Below are 12886 nucleotides of genomic sequence, written 5' to 3'. Positions count from 1 at the left end.
TATAGATATCTGTTAAGTCCATCTGGTCTAAAGTGTCATTTAAGGTCTCTGGGTTTCCTATGGATTTCCTGTATGGATGATCTATCCATTGATGTAAGTGGAATGTAATGTCTCCTCCTATTGTTATATTCCTGTCAATTTCTCTCTTTATGTCTCTTAATATTTGCTTTATATATTTAGGTGCTCTATATATTAGGTGTGTGTATATTTAACATGTGTTATATCTTCTTGTATTGACTCCTTTATCATTATGTAATGTCCTTCTTCATTTTTTAATATAGGCTTCTTTTTTTTTTTCAAAGTCTACTGTGTGTAATTTGAGCTTTTCCAAGTTTCTTTTCTCTTTCCTTTGCATGGATATCTTTTTCCATCCTCTTCTTTCAGTTTTTGTGTGTCTTTAGCTTTGAAGTCAGTCTCTTGTAGGCAGTATATAGATGGATTCTTGCTTTTTTATCCAGTCAGCTACCTTACATCTTTTGGTTGGAGCACTGAGTTCATTGACATTTTAAGTGAGTATTGATTGGTATGTGCTGGCTGCTATTTTGATAGCTTTTGTGATAGCTTTTTTGTTGCTTGTTTTTTTAATTTATTTTTATGGTCTGTGTTCTTCCTTTAGTCTCTTCCCTTGTGGTTTGATGATTTTCTTTAGTGTTATGTTTGTGTCTCTTTCTCTCTCATTTTGTGTATCTGTTGTAGGTTTTTGATTTGTGTCTGCCATAACGTTCATGTGTATTGACCTATAACTATATCGACTTGTCTTAAACTGATAGTTATTTAAGTTCACATCCATTCTAAAAGATGTACACTTTTTACTCCTCCCCCAGATTTTATGTTGTGATATCACATTTTATATCTTCATGCCTGTCTCTTTACTGTTAATTGTAGTTACAGTTGACTTAAGGTTTTTAACCCTCTGTAAACCACTGCAGATGCTGATTGCAGCCATGAAATTAAAAGACACTTACTCCTTGGAAGGAAAGTTATGACCAACCTAGATAGTATATTAGTAAGCAGAGACATTACTTTGCCAACCAAGGTCCATCTAGTGAAGGCTATGGTTTTTCCAGTGGTCATGTATGGATGTGAGAGTTGGACTGTGAAGAAAGCTGAGCGCCGAAGAATTGATGCTTTTGAACTGTGGTGCTGGAGAAGACTCTTGAGAGTCCCTTGGACTACAAAGAGATCCAACCAGTCCATTCTAAAGGAGATCAATCCTGGGTGTTCATTGGAAGGACTGATGCTAAAGCTGAAGCTGCAATACTTTGGTCACCTCATGCGACGAGTTGACTCACTGGAAAAGACTCTGATGCTGGGAAAGGTTGGGGGTGGGAGGAGAAGGGGACGACCGAGAATGAGATGGCTGGATGGCATCACCGACTCGATGTACATGAGTTTGAGTGAACTCCGGGAGTTGGTGATGGACAGGGAGGCCTGGCGTGCTGTGATTCATGGGGTCGCAAAGAGTCAGACACGACTGAGCGACTGAACTGAACTGAATAGCTTATTTATATTGTTGATGCACTGCTCTTTTATATATTTGCCTTTACCCATGGAATTTTTCCTGTTTTCTTGTTTCTATTATTTCTTTTTGTATTTTCTTATTTCTTCTTGTAGCCTTTTCTTTTTCTCTTAAAGAACTTTTAACATTTCTTATAATATTGAGTTCAGTTCAGTGCAGTTCAGTCGCTCAGTCGTGTCTGACTCTCCGCGACCCCATGAATCACAGCACGCCAGGCCTCCTTGTCCATCACCAACTCCTGGAGTTCATTCAAACTCATGTCCACAGAGTCGGTGATGCCATCCAGCCATCTCATTCTCGGTCGTCCCCTTCTCCTCCCGCCCCCAACCTTTCCCAGCATCAGAGTCTTTTCCAGTGAGTCAACTCATCGCATGAGGTGGCCAAAGTATTGCAGTTTCAGCTTTAGCATAAGTCCTTCCAATGAACACCCAGGATCGATCTCCTCTAGAATGGACTGGTTGGATCTCTTTGCGGTACAAGGGACTCTCAAGAGTCTTCTCCAGCACCACAGTTCAAAAGCATCAATTCTTCGGCGATCAGCTTTCTTCACAGTCCAACACTCACATCCATACATGACCACGGGAAAAACCATAGCCTTGACTAGACGGGCCTTTTTTGGCAAAGTAATGTCTCTGCTTTTTAATATATTATCAAGGTTGATCATAACTTTCCTTCCAAGGAGTAAGCGTCTTTTAATTTCATGGCTGCAATCAGCATATGCAGTGATTTTGGAGCCCAAAAAAACAAAGTCTGACACTGTTTCCACTGTTTTTCCATCTATTTCCCATGAAGTGATGGGACTAGATGCCATGATCTTTGTTTTCTGAATGTTGAGCTTCAAGCCAACCTTTTCACTCTCCTCTTTCACTTTCATCAAGAGGCTTTTGAGTTCCTCTTCACTTTCTGCCATTAGGGTAGTGTCATCTGCATATCTGAGATTATTGATATTTCTCCCGGCAATCTTGATTCCAGCCTGTGCTTCTTCCAGCCCAGCATTCCTCATGATGTACTCTGCATATAAGTTAAATAAGCAAGGTGACAATATACAGCCTTGACGAACTCCTTTTCCTATTTGGAACCAGTCTGTTGTTCCATGTCCAGTTCTGACTGTTGCTTCCTGACCTGCATACAGGTTTCTCAAGAGGCAGGTCAGGTGGTCTGGTATTCCCATCTCTTTCAGAATTTTCCACAGTTTACTGTGATCCACACAGTCAAAGGCTTTGGCATAGTCAAGGAAGCAGAAATAGATGTTTGAGTTAGTTGTCATTAATCAAGTTTCTGCTTGTCTGGAGAACTCTCTATCTGCCTTTCAATTCAGAATGATTGCCTTGCTGGGTAGAGTATCCCAGGTTGTAGGTTTTTTTTTTTTTTTTCTTTCAGTAATTTAAATATATCATGCCAGTCCCTTCTGGTCTACAAAGTTTCTGCTAAAAAAAAATCAGCTGATAGCCTTATGGGCATGCCCTTGCATGTGACGGTTTTTTCTTGCTACCTTTAAAGTTCTTCATCTCTAACTTTAGCCATTTTAATTATGACAGGTCTTGGTGTGGGTCTCTTTGGGTTCATCTTGTTTGGGTCTCTCTGTGCTTCCTGAATGTGGATACCTGTTTCCTCCTTCAGGTTAGAGAAGTTTTCAGCCATGATTTTGTCAAATACATTTTTGACTGCCTTCTCTCTCTCTTCTCCTTCTGGGACGCCTGTGATGAGAATGTTAGTATACTTGATGTTGTCCCTAAGGTTTCTTAACCTATCCTCATTTTTAACAATTTGTTTTTCTTTCTACTGTTTTGATTAAGTGATTTATTGCCTAATTTGTTGTAAATTCCTTCAAGTGTATTTTTCATTTCAGTTACTGGATTCTTCATCTTTGACTGGTTCTTTTTTATATATTCTAGTTCTGTTGAAGTGCTGTGTTCAGCCATCCTTTTCCCAAGTTAGGTTAGTATTTTTATTACTACTGTTTTAAATTCTCTGTCAGGTGAATTATTTATCTCTTGTTTCATCAGGAATTTTTTTCAGGGGTTTCACCTTGTTCTTTATCTGAAACATGTTGTTCTGTCCTTGAATTTTGTTTAACTTTCTCTCTTTGTCTCCATGAGATTAGGTGAAGCAGTTACTTATTCTGGTTTTTATGGTATATCCTTTTGTGGGAGTCTCTCTATGCATTTTGCAGGTGCCCAGTGGCTTTGGTGGGAGAACTGGATCTGAAATCATCTTGGACCACCTCTCCCCTGGGGTGTGATGGAACCTGTTGCCTTGGTGGAAACTTGTTAGGGCTTGAATTGGAGCACTACAGCAGGAACCATGTGCAAACTAGAACTTTTTCTAGACTGAATGGTAGTCACTGCCCTATTGGGGTTGAGCCAGTGCCCAAGGTGCTAAAATAGGAGCCCTGAAGGAGGTGTGATGGGAACCTCTATCTTGGCTCTACCTTGGTTGGGGGGTGTGTCCAGTGCCCAGGGCCTTGGACTGTACTTGTGAGCTGATTCCATTTTTCCCTGGTTTGCATGCCTTGGTTAGAGGCTGGGCTGGGGCTGCAGGTGTTGGAGTCACACTGCTGAGCTGGCTGTGCTCCTTGCCAAGTGTTCATAAGTGGGCACATGCTGGCAGTGGCAGTTTCTTCCCTGACTCATGTCAGGCCCCTGCCAAGCTGGTTCATCTCTTTCCTAAACGTGTGTAGGCACTGAATTGCTTTTCCTCCTCTTCTGTCAGACTCCCTGTGGTTCTTTCTTTTCAATCTTAATTGTAGAAGAGCTGTTCTGATGGTCTTCAGGTTGTTCTCAGCAAGGGTTGAGATATCACCACTCCTGGGATAATCAGCCCGGTAGCAGGGGATTACATTGGAGGAATCTGGCTGTTGACTGGGCAATGTTTCATTCTTTCTGGGAGAGACACCTACTCTGGATATAGATTTGCCTTTCCTATGTGCAGTGCTTCTTCTGTAAAAATACCGTCTGAGGACTCACAGGTGCCTATTCACCATCACAGTGTTTCACACAACATGCTTCTGATGCAGGAACACTGCACAGGGAGTAAAGTGTGCCTGCAAGCAAACGCTCATCGAACTTACTGATCACTCCATGTTCCCAGTAATCCTGAAGCAGCTGACTTCACTAGAATGGACTTTTGAAGGCAGAATGGTAGTGTCAGCCAGATGGCAGTACCTTGATGGACTGGCATGATGTTCTCCAGGAGGCTGTATAAGCTCTAAATCAGCATTCAGTATGCAGCACTGATTTTCCCATAGCTGAAACTCGTGGGTCCAGGAATCAAGGGTGGATGAGAGTGGACCATTCACTATTACTGCTATGACCCCTACTGATCCACTAGCAGAATTTTGCTACATGTCCATGTAACTTTATATTCTGCCGGCCTAGAGGCTTAATTCCTAACGTAGTCAGGGCTTCTCTGAGAAGACACAGTGATGCCATTAAACTGTAAGTAAAGACTGCCACTCCTGGTCCCTTTATTCCTCTGAAATTATAACCAAAGAGTAAGATTGCTGAATTGGTTAAAGTAATCACTGATTACCAAGGGCAAAGTGGTCTGCTACTCTGTAGTGAAGGTGAGGAAGCCTGGATCTGGAATTCAGGAGATTTCATAGGGCTTTCAAGTATCATCCTGCCCTGTGACTAAAATCCAAAGAAAACTAGAAGAAACCATTCTCAGTAGGACTGGTAGTGGCCCAGATCCTTCAGCAGTGAAAGTTGGGTTCTACCAAATGGGCAGAGCACCTCATAGCCAGCTGAAGTGCTTGTTGAGGGCAAAGGAAATAAGAAATGTGCAATGAAACAAGGTAGTTACAAATACAAGCTGCAAAAGATGACCAGTTGGGAAAAAAATGCATTTGATTGTTCTGTTTCTTTACAGTTTATGAATAATTTGAAACACGTGTTTATATAATCAGTTCAGTTGGTCAGTTGTATCCGACTCTGTGACCCCATGGACTGAAGCACACCAGGCTTCCCTTTCCTTCACCAACTCCTGGAACTTGCTCAAACTCATGTCCATTGACTTGGTCATGTCATCCAATCATCTCATCCTCTGTTGTCCCTTTCTCCTCCTGCCTTCAATCTTTCCCAGCACCAGGGTCTTTCCCAATGAGTCAGTTCTCATCAGGTGGCCAAAGTATTGGAGTTTCAGCTTCAGCATCAGTCCTTCCAATGAATCCGCAAGACTGATTTCCTTTAGGATGGACTGGTTGGATCTCCTTGCAGTCCAAGGAACTCTCAAGAGTTTTCTCCAACACCACAGTTCAAAAGCATCAATTCTTCGGCACTCTGTTTTCTTTATAGTCCAACTCTCAAACATCCATATGTGACTACTGGAAAAACTATAGCTTTGACTAAATGGACCTTTGTTGGCAAAGTAATATCTCTGCTTTTTAATATGCTGTCTAGTTTGGTCATAGCTTTTCTTCCAAGGAGCAAGCATCTTTTAATTTCATGGCTGCAGTCTCCATCTGCAGTGATTTTGGAGCCTAAGAAAATAAAATCTGTCACTGTTTCCACTGTTTCCCCATCTATTTGCCATGAAGTGATGGGACCAGATGCCATGATCTTCGTTTTCTGAATGTTGAGCTTTAAACCAACTTATTCACTCTCTTTCACTTTCATCAAGAGGTTCTTTAGTCTTCTTCAGTTTCTCCCATAGGGTGGTGTCATCTGCATATCTGAGATTATTGATATTGCTCCCAGCAATCTTAATTCCAGCTTGTATTTCATCCAGCCCGGTGTTTTGCATGATGTACTCTGCATATAGGTTAAATAAGCAAGGTGACAATATACAGCCTTGACGTACTCCTTTCCTGAGTTGGAACTAGTCTGTTGTTCCATGTCCGGTTCTAACTGTTGCTTCTTGACCTGCATACAGATTTCTCAAGAGGCAGGTCAGGTGGTTTGGTATTCCCATCTCCTTAATAATTTTCCACAGTTTATTGTGATCCACACAGTCAAAGGCTTTGGCATAGTTAATAAAGCAGAATAGATGTTTTCCTGGAACTCTTGCTTTTTTGATGATCCAACTGATGTTTGCAATTTGACCTCTGGTTCCTTTGCCTTTTCTAAATTCAGCTTGAACATCTGGAAGTTCATGGTTCACATACTGTTGAAGCCTGGCTTGGAGAATTTTGAGCATTACTTTGCTAGCATGTGAAATGAGTGCAACTGTGTGGTAGTTGTAACATTCTTTGGCATTGCCTTTCTTTGGGATTGGAATGAAAAATGACTTTTTCCAGTCCTGTGGCCACTGCTGAGTTTTCCAGATTTTCCTGGCTTATTTAGTGTAGCATCTTACCAGCATTATCTTTTAGGATTTGAAATAGCTCAACTGGAATTCTATAACCTCCACTAACTTTCTTCATAATAATGCTTTGTAAGGCCCACTTGACTTTGCATTCCAGGATGTCTGGCTCTATCCAGGTGGGTGATCACACCATCATGGTTATCTGGGTCATGAAGATCCTTTTTGTATAGTTCTTCCGTGTGTTCTTGCCACCTCTTCTTAACACCTTCTGCTTCTTTTAGGTCCATACCATTTCTGTCCTTTATTGTGCCCATCTTTGCATGAAATATTCCCTTGATATCTCTAATTTTCTAGAAGAGATCTCTAGTCTTTTCCATTCTGTTGTTTTTCTCTATTTCTTTGCATTGATCACTGAGGAGTGCTTTATTATCTCTCCTTGGTATTCTTTGGAACTCTGCATTCAAGTATAAAACAAACACATACACGTATGTAGAAATTCTAGTTCCTAGAAATCAATGGTGTTTACGGATTTAAGCCAAACTTTACCCTTTAAAGCTGTACTGCAAATCTTTTCCTCAAATATGAAGGCATCAGAAAAAGGAATTCAGAGATGATGGACAAGGACCCCAGGAGAATTCTGCTCTCGGTGAAGAGTAGATCTTGGAGGCTCTGGTGGAGGCCTGAGAATAAAAAGTGCTGCCTGACCTCGATGTGTCTGCAGATAACCTTCCTCTGGCCTTGTCCTCTCCTCATGAGTCTTTTGTTCTTGTTTTTCCCTCTTAGTGCTGATTATCTAGGGAATTATCACCAGATGGACCTAGAAAACTACAAGCTCCAATACTCAGTTGAAAGAAATCTCAACCAGAAAAACCGAAGACGTTCCCTCTTCCTCCAAATGCTGCAGAAATGCAGCCAGTGTCCTCAGAAAGGGTGTGGTCCTAGAAAGTACTATTTTCAGAGGCACCTACATTTCAGAAGTTGTTGCTCAGCCTGTGAAAGTTCCTCCCATCTCTAAATCCCAGGAGCTTTGCCAGGGCTGTTCCTGTTCCTGACCTTGCTGAACTGTGCTGAAATGAACTTGTCATTTGAGGAAGGGTTACTAGAGTTATCATTCAGTAGCCAGAAGGTGGTGGAGAAGGCTGTGCAACCCACTTCAGTACTCTTGTCTGGACAATCCATGGATGGAGGAGCCTAGTGGGCTGCAGTCCATGGGGTCGCTGAGAGTTGGACGGGACTGAGCGACTTCACTTTCAATTTTCACTTTCATGCATTGGAGAAGGAAATGGCAACCCACTCCAGTGTTCTTGCCTGGAGAATCCCAGGGACGGGGGAGCCTGGTGGGCTGCTGTCTCTGGGGTTGCACAGAGTCAGACATGACTGAAGCAACTTAGCATCAGCAGCCAGAAAGTGGAGGCTAGCTTTTCTTCTTTCTCCCACATACAGTAAACTGTGACCCTGTGAATTTTCTTAATTCAAGAAGGAATGTGAGATTCTGTATCTTTTAAATGTCACAAAGTGAAAAAAAAAACAACGGCACCACAACTTCTACCTCTAGGCTTAAGAGAAACAGAAGTTGAGTATAATGTTCTGTTTTAACATTTATTACTCACAACAAATACATATTGTTCCTCCCAGTAGGTAAATAGGTTCTGGGGCTTTGGGGAGGGTTGTCTCCTTTCTCGTGAGAGTCAGGAAATCCCAGAAAAACCTTTATAGTGTTTTTCTCATCTGACTGGTATGAGCTAGCCCCTTGCACCCCAAGTGTCCCAGCTGTGTCCCCGCCACAAAGGTATTGGTCGTACTTGAGCTGATCACAGAAGTGTGATCTGCTATTGGTTCTGGGCGCTCTGTTACAGGCCTGGTGGCTGAAGAGTCTGCATATATTGGGGATCATCCCCAGGAATCACAGATCTGCTCAAACTCTTTGTATTCTGTGTTCCAGACCCCATGCTAACTGTTCAGTCAATAGCATCCCATTTGTCCCAGCCATGGGAGAGGCCACTTAGCATCACCCATTTCACAGAGAAGTAAACTGAGTCTAAGAAAGGTGAGTAGAATCTCACCAAATGGGTCAGTGAGGGAGTTGGGAGCCCAGCACGAGTTGTCCAGCTCCCCAGGCCCACATTAAGCAGAGCTTTACTGAGCCCCTGGGTAAAACCACTGAAGGCCCAAACACTCACCTGGCCCTGAGAATGCCTGGTTCTTCTTTGTCCTTAAGAACAGTTGCATCTTGATGGCCCACAGTGTGGGAGCTCCTGCTGGCAAGGCAGGCTGTTGGTACAGGACAGAGTGGCACCTGTGTGTTACCCGGAGCCACCCTCAGATGTCCCTCCCAGTGCCTGCCAGCAGCGGGCATCCAGGTGTGCCAGGGGACACCTTGAAGCAGGTTTGGGACTGATCAGGGTGCCATGGCCTCAGACTCTGTGGAGCTGGCCAGTACAGAGTCCACCCTGCCCTCAACGAACTCCTCTCTCCCCTCACCTCTCATTCTCGCTGAAGGGCTCCATAGTCTGGAACAGGCTGCAATTGCTGCTTGGGCTGAAGGTTGTAGTGATTTGCAGCCACCTGGAGCAGCTGGATCACCCTAATTATTTTGAATTCCTGGGACAGAGGGAACGACAGGATGCAGACAAGGTTCATGTGGGGGAACTGCAAGGGTCTTGTTGGGGTGAGGAGTGGAACAGGGTGCTAGTCCTGTCTTTGCTTACATGGAGATCCTCCTTGACTCCACTTCATCCAGGCCCTGCCTTTTGTCCCAGTTGGGTTTAAATAGCTCCTCCTCCAGGAAGTTGTCTTGATATCATCTCCTACCCCCACCCATTAATAGGATGGTCCTCTGTCTGTCAAACCCTCCCTTTAAATATAAGAACCAAAAGTTAGAGCAAGAGAGAACCCTGCCTATAGGGGTCCCCAATTTCTGCACAGTAAGAAAAATGACTCTAGGTATTGCTGGATCATTGAAAAAGCAAGAGAGTTCCAGAAAAACATCTATTTCTACTTTATTGACTATGCCAGCCTTTGATTGTGTGGATCACAATAAACTGTGGAAAATTCTGAAAGAGATGGGAATACCAGGCCACCTGACCTGTCTCTTGAGAAACCTGTATGCAGGTCAGGAAGCAACAGTTAGAACTGGACATGGAACAATAGACTGGTTCCAAATCGGGAAAGGAGTGTGTCAGGGCTATATATTGTTACCCTGCTTATTTAACTTAGATGCAGAGTACATCATGAGAAATGCTGGGCTGGAGGAAGCACAGCTGGAATCAAGATTGCCAGGAAAAATATCAATAACCTCAGATATGCAGATGACACCACCCTTATGGCAGAAAGTGAAGAGGAACTAAAGAGCCTCTTGATGAAAGTGAAAGAGGAAAGTGAAAAAGTTGGCTTAACACTCAACATTTAGAAAACGAAGATCATGGCATCCGGTCCCATCACTTCATGGGAAACAGTAGAAACAGTGGCTGACTTTATTTTTCTGGGCTCCAAAATCACTGCAGATGGTGATTGCAGCCATGAAATTAAAAGACGCTTACTCTTTGGAAGGAAAGTTATGACCAACCTAGACAGCATAGTAAAAAGCTGAGACCTCACTTTGTCAACAGAAGTCCGTCTAGTCAAGGCTATGGTTTTTCTAGTAGTCATGTATGGATGTGAGAGTTGGACTGTGAAGAAAGCTGAGCGCTGAAGAATTGATGCTTTTGGACTGTGGTGTTGGAGAAGACTCTTGAGAGCCCCTTGGACTGAAAGGAGATCCAACCAGTCCATCCTAAAGGAGATCAGTCCTGGGTGTTCATTGGAAGGACTGATGTTGGAGCTGAAACTTCAATACTTTGGCCACCTGATGAGAAGAGTTGACTCATTTGAGAAGATCCTGATGCTGGAAAAGGTTGAGGGCAGGAGGAGAAGGGGATGACGGAGGAGGTGATGGTTGGAAGGCATCACTGACACAATGGACATGGGTTTGGTTGAACTCTGGGAGTTGGTGATGGACAGGGAGGCCTGGCATGCTGCTGTTCATAGGGTCGCAAAGAGTCAGACGTGACTGAGCGACTGAACTGAAAGATTGCTGTTTCAGAAGGGCCAGTTGAGTTGAAAGACAGGTCAGTGTTTCCTAGGTGAGAATCCCTAATTCAGTGGCATCAAAGAATTTTTAGCCACAGAGCACACTTCCTCATCTACTTTTTCTCCTTTCAACAAGCCTAGCCTAGGTATGTGTAGCAGAGGATGCCCTGTTCCTGTGCATGGCTTAGCTCGGTGACCTTGGGCCAGCTACTGAACCTCTCTGTGCCCGTTATTTTCTAAAATGGAAGTAAGTGCCTTTCTTCATGAATTGCTACAAAGAGCCACTCTCTGACTACCCACTGTCCATAAGTCTGTCACTACATGGGAACAGAGTGAGCACACATTCCATTCTTACCACATCCTCAATACTCCCCTTGTTCCGCTGGTGTTTGGTGGCGCTTGGTTGGGCTATGTCCTGGGAATAGAATAAGCTGATGACAGCAGATTTCAGCTGAATGTGATGGGGGGCTGGGACTGAGTATTCCTTTGTCTGATGCCTCAACTTTTAGAGTTAAAAAAAGTATCCAAGTCCCCATCAGAAGAAGATTTTAACAAGTCATTTCAACCAATTTGCTTATCCAAATGAATGAATCTGTGGATGACTCATAACTAGGGATCGCAAATGTAAGCCTGGATTCCTTCATATTTTGGGTTGGAAAAATTGCCAGGTAAAATGAACCACTCCCGTGAATTACTAAAATTGCTGAATTTTCTCTTCTTGCCTTTTGAATGACACACTACCATGGATCATCAATGTGGCCTTCAGAAAGCATCCTTTATTTCCTTCAGAGCCTTTGTCCATTCTACTGCTACTCAGAAGCCCCATCCTTCTTTGTAGACCAGTCTTTTTTTTTTAGCCGTGAACCTCACCTTCACCCCATGTCACACCTTTCAAATGCACAACCACCATCAAGTTAGTTGCACCCAGGCAGCAGGATGGGCATTCAGGGTCTTGTCTAGAAACAGCTCTTTTACCACATCGGAGTCCATGACCAACATGCAGCCCAGACTAAGTACAGAAACCCTGGGAACTCAACTAGTACCCAACATCAGCAGTTTTCCCCTGAGTTTCTGCTTGACAGAGACAAAGACCTAGGGGCAAGCAGTGAGAAATTATTTGGGTGCTTCTTCCCTCAGGTTAGAGAAGAGATGTTGATGAAAAAGGGAAGGCTTCTGGGAGTAGGGAATAGAAACAATAACAGTAGTAGTATTGGACATCCACTGAGCAGCTTCTAAGAAGCGACTTACACATTTTGTCACCATCACTCTGGTGAAATTATTATAATTATCTTGTATTATCACCATGTTGAAGACAGAGGAACTGCAGTTTGTTAATATTCAAAGCCAGCACTGTGTGCCATTATCCAGCACTTCCCTAGTGTGGATAACACATCCTCTCACCCATTCCTCACTGTCCTGATTCAAAATCCATCTGTGACAGTTCTTGGGTTGTTCACTTTACTTCTCTGAGCCTCATTTCCTGCATCTAAATAAAAGGGGTGAGCACTGTATCCCACTCATGGGGTCTGTTATAAGAATTAAATGATATGATCATGCATAAAAATGTTTAGCAGGCAGCCTGGCCATGTTATCAGACTGATATTAGCTGAAAGTTGTATTTCCCAAGTAGGTAGATGCTGAGGGTTGGTGACCTCATGATATTAATCCTTTTCCCATCCCTCTAAGTCCTATGGAAGAAGATGATAGATTAACTCATATGGATATGGGAGAGAATGGATACCATGTCCATGACTTTTTAAAAAAATTGAAGTATAGTTGATTTAGAGTGTGTTTAATTTCTGCTGTACAGCAAAGTGATTCACTTATGCATATACCTACATTCATTTTTATATTCTTTTCCATTATGGTTTATCACAGGATATTGAATATAGTTTCCTGTTCTATACAGTCGGAGCTTGTTGTTTATTCATTTTGTATATATATTAGTTAGCATCTGCTAACCCAAACTCCCACTCCATTCCCCCCTGCCCACTTTTCAACCATATGTCTGTGTCATATTTTGGATTCCACATATAAGTGAGATATCATATGGTG

This window comes from Moschus berezovskii, chromosome 8 (genome assembly GCF_049115385.1).
Source record: "Moschus berezovskii isolate FMDL1 chromosome 8, NW_MosBer_1.0, whole genome shotgun sequence".
NCBI lineage: Eukaryota > Metazoa > Chordata > Mammalia > Artiodactyla > Moschidae > Moschus > Moschus berezovskii.
Note: the sequence above shows the minus strand (reverse complement) of the source record.